General features: G+C 34.7%; 1 non-coding gene across 1 annotated transcript; it reads left to right on the top strand.

The window, feature by feature from the left end:
* Window positions 1-13,946: 13,946 nt before the first annotated feature.
* Window positions 13,947-14,050, top strand: LOC132495514 (U6 spliceosomal RNA). Its single transcript, XR_009533249.1, has one exon. It is a non-coding gene; the product is annotated as a U6 spliceosomal RNA (small nuclear RNA).
* The last annotated feature ends 210 nt before the right edge of the window (window positions 14,051-14,260 follow it).

The raw sequence follows: 14,260 nt of genomic DNA, 5'->3' as shown, positions 1-14,260 counted from the left end.
CACTGCCTGGTACTCCACAGGTACTCAGTAATGTAGCTAATATAAGTTAATATTGAGAACAAATGTATGGACACCAAGGGGGGAAAAGCAGGGACAGGGGTGGGTGGTGGTGGTGTTGTGATGAATTGGGAGATTGGGATTGACATATATACACTAGTATGTATAATATAAATAACTCATAAGAACCTGCTGTATAAAAAAATAAATAAAATAAAATTAGAAATAAAATGTATTTATAATTTTTGAACCTGCTTTTATCACTAGACTGAATATAACGAATATTTGTTGTGAATAGATGTTCATTTACAATTCCTGGGTTTTTTTTTCTTTTAGTGATGTGACTATATTCAGTTGTATGGATAAAAGTAATTAATTTTTCCTTATTACTGGAAATAAATTATTTTAAATTTTTTATTATAAAAACAGTGAGGCAAAAGTCCTTATTATTTGAGCTTTAAAAAAATGTTTTCCTTAGTTAAACCTTCTTTAGTTATTTTAGCCTGACAATATGCACCTGTGATATGTTGTAGTCACTTTAATTTAAAATTTGACCATTTCTCCAACAAAACAAGTACCTCACATAAATTTAATTGTTTATCCTCACCCCATCCTTTATGCTATAACAGTCAAATATTTTATAACAGAATATTGTTATATTATATGCCAATTATAAATTTACCTCTCAGCTACAAATCTATACTGCATTGCCCTAGTTGGTGATGCTGGAGGTGGGCCCTGAAAACATTGCTCCTTTGCCGGTTGGCTCAATATTAGGCTTTGCAGTAGAGGGGCTGAAACACACACTGCAGCACAGAGCAAGGGACTGGGCTTGTCTTTCTTTTTTTTTTTTTTTTTTTTTTTTTGTGGTACGCGGGCCTCTCACTGTTGTGGCCTCTCCCGTTGCGGAGCACAGGCTCCGGACACGCAGGCCCAGCGGCCATGGCTCACGGGCCCAGCCACTCCGCGGCATGTGGGATCTTCCTGGACCGGGGCACGAACCCGTGTCCCCTGCTTCGGCAGGCGGACTCTCAACCACTGCGCCACCAGGGAAGCCCTGGGCTTGTCTTTCTGATTCTGCTGTGCTTTTCTTTTTGCTTCCTATGACAGTGTTCTCAGTATAGGATAATGTCCAATGGTTTTCAAGCTTCTTCATTTCACTAGAAATCAAGTGACTTCCTGGTAACCAATCCCAGTCCACTGCATATGGACCAACTCTTTCCCTATAACACCCAGTGAACTTCCCTACCTTCTAGTAGGCCATAGTATTTCTCTCTTCAGCAATGTCTGAATCTCAGCTTGGTGGTGGTGGTCTGCAAGCAGGGGGTCTTCCAAATATATTTCTTCCTTCGGTAGTTTTCCTCAGCCTTCGAGGTAAAAGATTCTTCCATTTGCTATTCCTATATTGTTTAAAGTTTTCTTAACCATTTTTAGTAGTTAAACCATCTCTTGCTAATTACTAATTCTTTATATTAATATGAATTAATTTATATTCAATTTATTGCTGTTCAAATTATTGAGTGTTTTATGTTTCCTAGTAGAACTTGATCCACATTGTAATTTTAAGTAGTTAATATTCATTTATATTTACTAATATATTTATCTTTTCTGATCATTTTATCCCAAACTAAAGCTTTGAGCCTCCAACTGAGGACGTGTTTCTTCATTGTGATGAAATCTGCTTAGTATTTCGTAGAGTGCAAGTGTGAGGGGTACAAAGTCTTTTGTTGATTTGTTTTGGTCTGAAAACTTCTTTATTTCACCATCATCTTAAAATCATATTTCTGGTGAATATATACTTTTAGATTAATAGCTCCCCCCACTTTTAGTACTTTAAATATTTCAGTCTATTGTCTTCTAGCTGCCAAAAATTGGTTGATATTCAGCCATCAGGATGTGGTTTCAGTGAAAGTAATTTGTTTTGCTTCTGGTTGCTTGTCAAATTTTATCTTTGTATTTGATTCTTAGTAATTGGCTATGAGTAGTTTTCTTTGTACTTATCCTATGAAATTCACTGAGATTCTTGAATCCATGGTTTGATTCATTAGATTATTACTTCATTTTTCTTTCTGTGCCATTATCCTTCTCTTGTTCTAGGAATCTGAAGTTTGTCTGATCTTTTGGTTGAGTTTCACCTACTCTTCTCATCTATTCTTTTTTTTTTTCATTTGTTTTCTTTCTGTACTTCAGTTTGGACATTTTCTGTTGACATTTGTTTGAGTTCACTAATCCTGTTTTCTGCTCTGTGTAGTCTGTTGTTAAACCCATCCCATGAGATTATCACCAAACTAGGAAGAAGGTTCCTTGTATTTTTTATTATTAAGGCTGAATCTTCATATGCTGTAAAATTCAATGACTATCGACAAACTGTGTACACCTTGGTACAACAACAAAGAGATATAGCTAATTTTCATCATCTCAGAAATTTCCTTCACATCCACTTTCAGTCAATTCACATACCTTATAAATAAGAATTCTTCTTATTTCTGAAACCATAGACTGATTATCCCTGTTCTTGAATTTCATATAAGTGGAAGCCAACAGTGTGTACTCTTCTGTGTCTACCTGCTTTCATTCAAGATGTTTTTGAGATTTACTCATGTAGTTATACTACTACTACTATTGCTGCTACTACTATGAAGCAATATTCCTTTGTATGAATATATGACAGTTTGATTATCCATTATCTTGTAGATGGATATTTGCGTTGTTGTCATTTTGTGGATAGTATGAACAAAACTGCTACTCAAATAATCTTGTACAAGTTTTTCTACTTGCACATATATATATATATATATATATATATATATATATATATATATATATGTATAAGTTTTTGTCTTGGGAATATACCTAGGAATAGAATAACTGGGTCATATGGTAAGTATGTATTTAAATTTATAAGAAAATTCCAGTTTTCTAAAGTGGTTGAAACATTTTATCCTTCCACAGCAATTAGTAAGAGTTCCAGTGACTCCACATTGTCACCAACATTTGGTGTTGACAGTCATTTTCTTTCTTTAACCATCCTAGGGGGTGTGTAGTGGTACCTCATTGCCATTTTAATTTATGTTTCTTTGATTACTAAAATGTTGAGCACTTTTCTTTTGCTTATTAGCCAATAACTTATCTTCGTTTTAGAAGTTCCTAAGGGATTTTGCCCATTTTTATTGGGTTATTTTTTTGTTACTTACCATGAACAGTTGTTTATTTACATAGGCTAAATATAAGTTCTTTTCCAGATTTATTTATTTATTTATTTATTTATTTATTTGTATGTATTACAAATATTTCCTCCCAGTGTGTGACTTGCTTTTTTATTTTCTTAAAGGTGTCTGTTCATGGGGAGAAGTTTTTTAATTTTGATAAAGTCCAATTCGTCCATATTTTTTCTTTTATTGAATTTGCATTTTCTTCTAAAAGTTTTATAGTTTTGCTCTTATATTTGTGTCTATGATCTATTTATAATTAGGGTTTTAGTATGGTATGAGCTATGGGTCAAAGTTTTTGATTTGTTTTTGTTTTCCTATATATTTGACTAGTTTTTTAGGGACAATTTTTTGTAAAGATTTTTTTCCCCCTCTTTTTATTGCCTTAGCCCGTTGATGAAAATCAGTAAACATTCTGGACTCTATTCTGGTTCATTTAGGGAAAACTGACATCTTAACAATATTGGGTCTTCCAATTTATGAATATATATCTACTCTTAAGATTTACTTAGGTGTTACGTTATCTAGAAAATATTCCAGGACCCTTGTATCTGACCCCCTTAGAAGAGCAACTAGACAAACTTAGTTTCTATAATCTTGGCACAAACAAAAATAGAGTTAATTCTTTAATAATGATACCAATTCATCTATAGTGCTGGTTTAGGAAGAATTTAAATTCATCTATTTTATTTAAACACCAAGAGCCAGGCGTTACTCTTCAGGCTGAAAACATAAAGATAAGTACAATATGAATCATAACCTCACAAACATGGGGCTGGTATGATTACTAACTTTGTTTAAACAAAGTTCTTTCACATTTCTAAACATTAAATTATGAATATTTATATAAATTTGCTTCCATTTTTCATTCATTTCCTTGAATTTTATAAATCAGTTTTAACTGTTATTATGGAGGTATATTGTGCATGTGTGTGAATTTATATCAATTTATTAAATGCTTCCTGTCATCTCTCTATTTTACTCTTTTTGGATTTTTAGGAAGTGCAACTTAACTCTTCCACGTCTATTCTCATTCTTTTATTACCACTCTCCCCTTCAAATCCTTCTGAGATTCACGTTATGTTCCATTTCACTGACTAGCTCTTCAGTTTTATCTATTTGAACTATTTATTGAGTTGTCTGTTTTAATGGATATTTTCACACCCAGAACCCCTACTTGTTATGGCTATTATATTTTATTACATTTTGTTCCTGTTTCAGGTTTACAATATCCCCCTTTGCTATTTGACAACACTTAAATGCTTGTTGAATCAGCTTCATCCTATAGGTTTGGAGTTTGTTGTCTTTCTCTTGTGTTTATTGAGTTCTCAAGACGTCTTTTTTTCCTTTTCTTTGTAAGTGTATATTGCCTTTGGAGATTAGTCGTCTTTACTGGGTTGTGTAGTTTGGGATGGGGGAAAAAATCCATGTCCTGACCTTTGTCTCTCTTGGTGACTTTAGGGGGTAGGGGAATGCCAAGGAACCATCAAGGGATAGTTTGTACATTTACCCAGACACTGTTATTTTTAAAAAGCCAACACTGTACCTGTTTTCTTTCCCTTACTTTTTTAAAAAGCTAAATTGATCCTATCTATACTGTTTCTACTCCAGGTTCTTCTGCCTTTTAGTCTCTCTACCTCTACCCGCCCCCCCCCGTCACTCCCCAACTCACACACAGCACACACTATCTTCTTTTGCCCCAACTGATCCACTGACCTCTCTGTGACTTTGACTGGCTGACAGATCCATCAGCCTCTCTTTCTAGAACATCTTCAGGGTTGGGTTATATAGATGGAGCCAGATGACCATATTATTTTACCATATTTTCAGGAACTAGAACTCGGAAGAGTCCCTCAATGGATAAATCTAGAGAAATATAAATTAACTCCTTAAATTATTCTCACCACTGTAGAATCTCAGAAGCTAGATAGCATGTCAAAATTAAATGAGAAACCTTTTTCTCAGAGCTCTTTGAGGACAAATAATGGAACATATCCTTTCACTTGTAATTCCTTGTATCAGGATTTAACTCAGAGTAGGGGGCGTCTATAAATGTTAAGTCACCTGTGAATAAATTTCCATATAATTTCTTATTGAATTTGAAAGGTATTATGACCAAATTGATTGGAGTAGCTAGGAAAAACAAAACAAAAAAGTATGCTTTTTAAGAGTTAACTTCAGAATAGCTCAAATCATTGAAAATCTGTTAATACACAATCACCCTATGACTCCCTTCATTGATAAATACAGCATACATCCAAGACTTCAATATGTACTACCACACATATAAAAATTGATGGTTTAGTGTTTTGTTTTTGTTTTTTTTTTTTTTTGCGGTATGCGGGCCTCTCACTGTTGTGGCCTCCCCCGTTGCGGAGCACAGGCTCCGGATGCGCAGGCTCAGCGGCCATGGCTCTCGGGCCCAGCCGCTCCGCGGCATATGGGATCCTCCCAGACCGGGGCACGAACCCGTATCCCCTGCATCGGCAGGCGGACTCTCAACCACTTGCGCCACCAGGGAGGCCCTGGTTTAGTGTTTTTTAATACTGATTTTTGTACTTATTAATCTGATATGATTCTGTAAGTCTTTGAAAATTAATACCAAACAAATAAGTAAGAAATAAGAGATGTGAGGATTTCTGTTAACTTGACCAACAGTTTTAAAAAGAAATACAATCTGATAGTGATTTTATTTTCTCCAGTTCTATATGGTTAAAAAAGGAGGGGGATGATTCAGTGAGAAGAGATGGCACTCACCCATCCATTTAAAATCAGTGCTGTATTTCCAAGGGCTAAAAGAGTTACAGTTGCACTGTTCATTACTTTGGAAGTGTCACATTTCCTAGTATGACAAGATGTATTATGGATGGGGGGTTTTACAGATGTGGAGAAATCTCTTTCCAAGTTTTTTTTATTTGATTTTCTCCCCTTCTGCATCTTTGTACTTTAGCGGCAAACCTCGGGATAATGGGATTATTTTATGCCTTCCACATCAGGCTCTGGATGAGTGCACAGAGGCCAGTGGCAAGAGAAATAAGATGGCTGTAAAAATGCAAACCTTGGATGTTAAAAAAGGTGCACCCAATAACTTGCCCTTAAATTTAAAGGGAACTAAATGAGGAACTTCTGGACAATTTATCTTTCTGTTTACTGATAACAAGTCACTTTGTTTTTATGTGCTCAGTCTAGTATTCCATAATTTATTTGAAAGTAGATGAGAAATAATGTAGATAAATGATGAAGTGTCAGGGTCTGACGCTCTTAAATGAAGCTATTATGGTCAAAGAGAAAACGTAAAACCTGCGGCTCATTATGAGAGTGTTCTACTTGTCAGTTAAGTGAAAAGGCCTGGAATGATTTCCAGTTTATTTGTCATTGCAGTTATTAAAGCTGTCTTTTTGGTGCCATGAAAATGAATTGAAGACTTTATTCGAAGTAAATTTGTACTAAAGCTTTCAGATGTATCTTATGTGAGCTCAGTGAGGCAGGGAAGGAGCTTAAAAGCTGAAATATTACAAGGAGACAGCTACCAAAGTCTTTGAAACATACCAGAATATATAAGAGCCAATAAATAAAGAATTTTCTTGACTAGGGAACAAACTCTTTGACTGATGTCTTGGGTAAGATTGGTAACAGGATATAGCAGTTGCTAATTGTTGGTAGATATTTTATTCCAGTAAGGAACAAATTGCCTACATATTTGAGTAACACAACAGAGTATCTTTCCTAAGATTGACTTCTAAGAAAAGTGAAAAGATGCATCATTTAAAATAAGATATACTTATAAAAATGTAATGAGAATTAACAGAACAGACACATCACAGAAGCAGAAAAGGTTTAGTCCTTTCTGAATAACTCTAACTACTAGGCTCTAAAAACAAGCTTTTATAAAGTTTAGAAGGTAAGACATTCAGAAAGCCTGAGTTGCATAATCTGTTTTCCTAACTGAATTACTGGACTACAAAAGGCTACATCTGACTACAAGGGATGAATATATTATTGACATTTTTATCTCACATGTCTGTTCTTAAAATACTTTACATTCTTGCTGAGGTGTGAGAATAACTTACATTTTAGCTTACATTAGAAGGAGATCAAATCAGACAGACTTTCATATGGTTGAGATGGAATTTTTTTTGAAGCATTGAAAAAATTAACTCTTTTGTATTTCCTTATTTCATGATAGAAAGGGAGGCATTTGGTGTTTCTTTGAACTAGTCTGGCAGTTAAAAATACTTTTTTGTATAGTTTAGCTATGCTTTTTCATAATTTAAAAATGGCAATTAATAGGTGTAAATAAAGGAAAATGAAAGACCCTTTCTCTACATTTGTTTCAACCCCATCACCTGAAATAAGTAGAATCACTAAACTGAATGTTTTACTTCAAGCCTGAGAAATCTGCCAGCCCTGTCTTTGACTCTTCATTGTGGATATTACAAATGTTTTGACACATCTTCAGGGTCAGTTTTAAAACAAAATGGATTCTGCATCCCCCTCAGAGGTTTCCTTCAGATTTTATAGCCACTTTCAGTGATATTGTCAAAGTAAAAGGTCTACCAGGCTCTTTATTATATGCCTTATTTTCTGGCATTTAGATGCACAACAAAACCTTTCTTTGAAATAAAACTCAGTGTTATATTTGGGATATTTTAAATATTTCTATAACTTTTTTATGCTAATAACTGTAAGAAGTCTCAATGACTTAAAAATAAATGCTCTACAAAATTATAGCTGTGACAATAGAGAAATCTACATTGTAGTAATTGCCAGTTAAAGGTGTAGAGTTTAGATTAGATTCAGACTGAATCAGATTGAGACTGTGTTTATACTCCTAATAAGATTTGAAAAGAAGCAAAATGGTTGAATTCTGTTGGATAAGCAGTTATTTGGGGGAAAATTTTTGATAAGTCATGTGTTAATGTTTGTGCTTATAGATCTGCTTTTTGTGTGTAGATACATTCCATAAGGTCCTTTTATTTTTGAGCATACTCAAGTTTTTATTTCAAGTTAGTTAATTTGACTGGTCAGTCAAATATATTTTATTCCATTTTACTTATTTAATATACAGATGTCAAACACGAAATTAGTTGAATTACAAACATAATTGCTTTTTATTGAGCACATGGAGTAAACAGGGTCATAAAATGAGGTATATAGTATATGAAATTAAGTGCAAGTAAAGGATGGCATAGGGATTCAGGGGCATTTAGTTTAGCCTAGGTCCATAGTAAGGAAAACTTCACAATGGGAAAGATTCCTGACCTCAAATATTGAATTCTGGACAGACAGAAAAATCAACTCAGTGGGACTAGGTCAAAAGTATTCTACATTCATGGTTAGATAACCTCCAACAATCCAGCTAGCTATTTCCTTTGTTGCCATGGTACTAGGCTAAATTTCTTTAGGTAAAAACCACTGTGCTTTTTCTTCCCTGAAAAATACCTAAAGTTAATTTGGGACTCTAGCCAAATTAACCATAGAGAGTACCTTATCTGTTAGGTTAGCCACTGGGGACTACACCTGGTTTCCTATACTATAAACTACCATGGACTGAAATCATACTCTCCTACAGTATTTCTATAAATATATATTCACAATGTCCACATAGAGAATTAATCAACGTGTGTTGGTTTAATATTAACAATGGAAAACAATGAAGAAATTCAGCAATAGGCACAACCTTTTCATACATAAATTTACAATCAACAAATTTAGAAATAAAAGATTTTTTTAAATGCTCCTGTTGCTTTTCTTGAATTTCCAATTCTCTATTTTTCTCTAAAAACATGAAAAGTAATTTAAAATTTAAACTACAAATTATTTGGTGTTATAGTTCCTATTAATGATTCAGTTTCCAGATTATACTGTTTATTATAATATGCCAATGTAAGCTATTAATCAGTGAATACATGTTTATTGGTTATGTTTAAGTATTATTTTCAGGAAAATAAATTTATGCCTCTGAGGCAAATATCAAATGAACACTTGTCAAAGATTCTGTTTAACCCATTAATTAATGAGTGAACCAGTCAAGTTAAATCAGTTCAAAAGATATTTGATGAGGTAAGTATAGAGTTAATTTTAAAAAGAAATATTAGGGTAAGATTAGATAAATAATAAATATTTAGATATAAAACTGAGTAATGTCTTATATGGCCCTAAATGGTAACTTTTGGGGTTATTTCTTTCATTGGACAGAAATTATTTACCTCTCTCCCTGACAAAAATCTACAAGTTAACCTCTATTCCTACAGAGTTTTAAAACTGACTAATAAATACAAAACCAAGGAATAAAAGAATACCTAGTAATCTATTGCTTATTTCTGAACTTCAGGTAATTTTTTCTGTTATTTATATGTAGGTGGTATGGTCTTTTCCTTCAAAAATATTGCTCTGAAATAAAGTCACTGCACTGGCATGTCAGTGTGGCTTGGTTGGACTGGTGAGGCATTTCCATAGTGCACCAAAGTAGACAGTGTTCTCAGCTTTCATATTAGATCACTTACTTAAAATTATTGGTTTGATCAACAACTTCTTTCGAATTAAAATTTTTTTTTCTAATACATTCTCTAAAAATACCCTGATAAGTATAGCTACATTAATTCCCAAGGGAAGTTAAATCTTAGCGATGCTTATCTTAAAGAGATGAATAAGTAACAAGGAATCTCGTCATAACAAGGGAATACATAAAAAGTTTCCTGTAGTTACCAGATGCTTGTTATGGATTGAACTGTGTCCCCACAAAATTCATATGTAAAGCCTTAACTCCTGATATGATTGTATTTTGAGATAGGGTCTTTAGTGAGCTAATTAGGCTAAATGAAGACATAAGTGTGAGGCCCTTATCTGATAGGACTGGTGTCCTTTTAAAAAGAGGAAGAGGGCTTCCCTGGTGGCACAGTGGTTGAGAGTCCGCCTGCCGATGCAGGGGACACGGGTTCGTGCCCCGGTCCGGGAAGATCCCACATACCACGGAGCGGCTGGGCCCGTGAGCCATGGCCCCTGGGCCTGCACATCCGGAGCCTGTGCTCCACAAAAGGAGAGACCACAAAAGTGAGAGGCCCGCATACCACAAAAAAAAAAAAAAAAAAAAAGAGGAAGAAACATCAAGGATGTGTGTGCATAGAGGCAAGATCATGTGTGGACACAGTGAGAAAGCAGCCATCCAAGCCAAAGAGAGAGGCTTCAAGAGAAAACAATTATGCCAGCACCTTTATCTTGAACTTGCAGCCACCAAAACTGTGAGAAAGTAAATTTTTGTTGTTTAAGCCATCTACTCTGCAGTGTTTTGTTATAGCAGCCCTAGCAGACTAATACAATGCATTTTTTTTTCACTAGAATATTTATGTGGTATGAAACATAACCTATTTCCTGTGATATCTAAAGCTGGTATTTTACAGTTTGTATAAATTCAAATCCAGTTGGTCATCATCACTTCATTGCTGGAAGTGCAGATAGACTAGACAAAATTGAAAAACAAGTGAAATAAAACTGCATAATAATTTACCAAAATATTTACTGTAAAATGTCTTTAAGCACTCTCAGCTCATTCCTTTGCCCTTACCAGAATGTCTCTTCTATTTTTTTAAACCAATTCATCCTCTATTCTCACTTCTCAGTATGCATTTTCTCCATTCCTTGAGCTGAAGCAAGGATAAATTTCTTGTTTATTTCAATTACTTCTCAGAGAAAATACCACTAGTTTCAAAGAGTCTGACTCCATTGGACAGCTGGTCATGTTTCTTAATCCCAGCTTGCATTGCTTCTGGCTAGTTCTACTCACAAGAAGGTGTTGAATAAAAAGGACAATTTGAATCACAGTCTTGTCTTTCTAAGGCTTTGTACAGTGATATCTGTTCATATTTCTACAAGAAGCTTAGATATAAACTAAATGTGACAAGCATGCAACTGTCGCCAGGCACAAATACTGTTGAGAAAGTCAGACCCTAGCTTTTGGTCAGTGATATTTTATTTTTCTTTGAAGGATGGTAGACCAATGTAGAGGAAAAAAGAATAAATAAATATGAACAAAAAGTCATTCATTTTATCCTATTAGTACTTTAAGAAAAAATTTTTTGTTAAAAATATCTGATTGAATTCTTATTATTTCCAACATGCTACACAATAACTGAAAGCCCTATTACTCACCCTTGTCTTTGCTTTCCTTACCTTTATTTTTCCTTATTTCCCTTTTGAATTGTCCATGCACTGTATTTCTTTTAAAAAATAAGATCACTTATTTTCCACCCACTCATTGACAGTCTGCGATTCCAAACCTCTTCTGACAGCTTTCCACATGATAAAAATGTAAAACCTGGTTGTGTAAATCTCTTATGGAAGCAGTGCAGTGTAAAATCTCTTTTGTAGCACAGAAAAGGAAAGTCAGCCACCACTGTAGTTAATGCTTGTTAAATGAAATAAAACATAGGCACATCATGCTTATTCACTTGGTTTGTTTCTTTGAGCCCCACCTTCACTGCTAAATCATCAAGAGCAATCCATATGTAAATTAAGTTATTTATTCCAGTAGATGGGAGTAGCAAGTTATTTAGTGTGTTTGTCTTTTGTTTTGAATGGATAAAATCAACTTTCACTCTTAATTACACTGATTTTACTGAGGTAGTTAGAATATACAGTTTGCATGGCCCCATATGTTGGATGCATACACTGAGACTAGGGGAATTTAAATGACTTTTGTAAGATCACCCAAGAACCATTGGAGGAATCCTTCTCCCAGAACAATGATTTTTCCATTTTGCCACATGGCTTTAGAAACCTATACTTGATCTTAAGTATATTTCTCTAAATAAGGGTAATGAGTGGTGAGACATGTGGTGAATTATTAGGCCGCTGCTATTACTCTGGAGTGCTGTTATTTGGGGCTTATGAATAGGAAATGTAAAGTTATCTCCAAAGGGATTTTATTCTAATGTTCTTTCAAAGAATGAAAGCTTTTCTTTGAAAGGAGTTAGGATGACAAAAACCTAAGATTATTGGAAACCTGATAGCAGATCTTTCCTTGGCAAGATTAGTGTGAGTTATTACCAGTAAGTGGTAAACAGGGTTAGTTCATTTTCCTTTTGTAAGTTGAACTTCAGAGAAACAGTTGCCAAAGGCATCATGGCAGATCATTCAGTCACAATGCATTGTACTGAAGAAATATGGTACCTTTTTAGCCTTTCCATCTAGTATCCTACAGCTAGTCACTCTACCTGGACTGAACATTAGATTTTTTTTTTTTTTTTTTTTTGCTGTACGCGGGCCTCTCACTGCTGTGGCCTCTCCCGTTGCGGAGCACAGGCTCCGGACACACAGGCTCCGCGGCCATGGCTCGCGGGCCCAGCCGCTCCGCGGCATGTGGGATCCTCCGGGATCGGGGCACGAACCCGTGTCCCCTGCATCGGCAGGCGGACTCTCAACCACTGCGCCACCAGGGAAGCCCTCATTAGATATTTTGATTGTTAAAGTTCTAACATAGCCTCGTGTTGGTGGATAATTTTAAAGCGTCTTATTTTTCATAATTTCACTAGACTGTTTTCCAAGAAATTAGTAGGCATTAAAATGCACTTCTTCTCATAATGTCAGAATTCTTAATATGCTATACAATTTATACATAGCCATGTCAGACATTTTCTTCCACGGAGTGATAAACTTAGTGACTGTGTGTGAAACCTATCTTTTTATTTCTAAATACCAATTTCAGTAATTTGATTTAAGAAACCAAAACAATAAGGGTTCAAGAAATAGACTCACAAATAAATGGATTCTACTCTTTCTGGCTTCCTTATGAGTAAAGAACTTTTCTACCATGTAGATTCTATGTGCTTTTCACATAAAGAAATGGTCTCTCTCATGATAGATGTTCTCCCTCAAAGTAACTTCATTGCCCAAATCTCAAAGGTAGCATTTGACTTCCTAATGATTGTGATTTTCTTTTCCTATTCACTAATGGGATAATGAAGTCTTTATTTTTTAAGATATCATTTATGGGGGTATATGTAATAAATCTTATGGGACATTGACTTTGCTTAGTCAAAGAACATTTCATAATGTATCATAGAAAATGCAATAAAGAATTTAGGGATCATAAAATCACACCCTAAATACAGCATTACTTTGTTGGTGTGAGAGTTATAGGTAGAAAAAGAAAATTTGCATACCTACCCTGAGGTAAAGGCAGGCAGAAGAGTGAATCAAGTGTGAATGGGATTCTTCAAATATATTTTAATCAACTGAATATTTTGTTTAAATGCATGTAATAAAACTTGGTGCAACTCATATTCAAAGGTGTTTTCCATCTTTTATTGACATGATTTGCATCTTAGGATATTTAAATATAGCAAAATGGGTACTTTTATTCATTTAAGGAAAGGTATTTGATAAGAAATTATCATTTCTGCTCTTTAAATTGGTTGTAAAGATCATGTGCCTTATTTTGAAGCCAAGATTTTAACCCGGGGGTGCAGGGGTGGTCCCTTTATGTTGCTGACCCCAGGGAATATAGTGCTGTAAGTATTAGTTACATTTCTTAGAATTACAAGTAAATGAAAATATAAATAAAAACAAATGAAAATATAAATAAAAACAAACCAAGAAAAAACATCTCCAGCTAGCTTGTAGATCCAAGAAGTAGAGGAACAACCAAGAATCCAGATCCGGGAACATGAACTAGAAGCTTTCATGGGTATTCTCTTTAAATTACTGTAGTTAAATTGACTCAGTTTTAAAGATGTTTAGAACCTGACCTCTCAGTTACAAATGTCCAATTTCTAATGATATAGAGAAAATTAGCATGGCCCCTTGTGCAAGGTTGACACATAACTTCCTCGGTGTTCAATATTTTTCTTAGATGACAGGCTTTCTCCTGCTGCCTGCAAGCAGAGGACTCAGATCATGAGCAGGAAAGGAAAAAAACAAAGGAAAAGAAGGAACCCAAGTAGCTTAGTGTCGAACCTTCTTGCCCTTTACCTGTGTACCTCTGAGCTTCCAAGTGGGGTAAAGCTGTGTATATGTGTTTTGTTTTATTTATGAAATTGTAATATGAAAACATGGAT

Source organism: Mesoplodon densirostris, chromosome 8 (genome assembly GCF_025265405.1).
Source record: "Mesoplodon densirostris isolate mMesDen1 chromosome 8, mMesDen1 primary haplotype, whole genome shotgun sequence".
NCBI lineage: Eukaryota > Metazoa > Chordata > Mammalia > Artiodactyla > Ziphiidae > Mesoplodon > Mesoplodon densirostris.
Note: the sequence above shows the minus strand (reverse complement) of the source record. Positions and strands in the feature narration are given on the sequence as shown.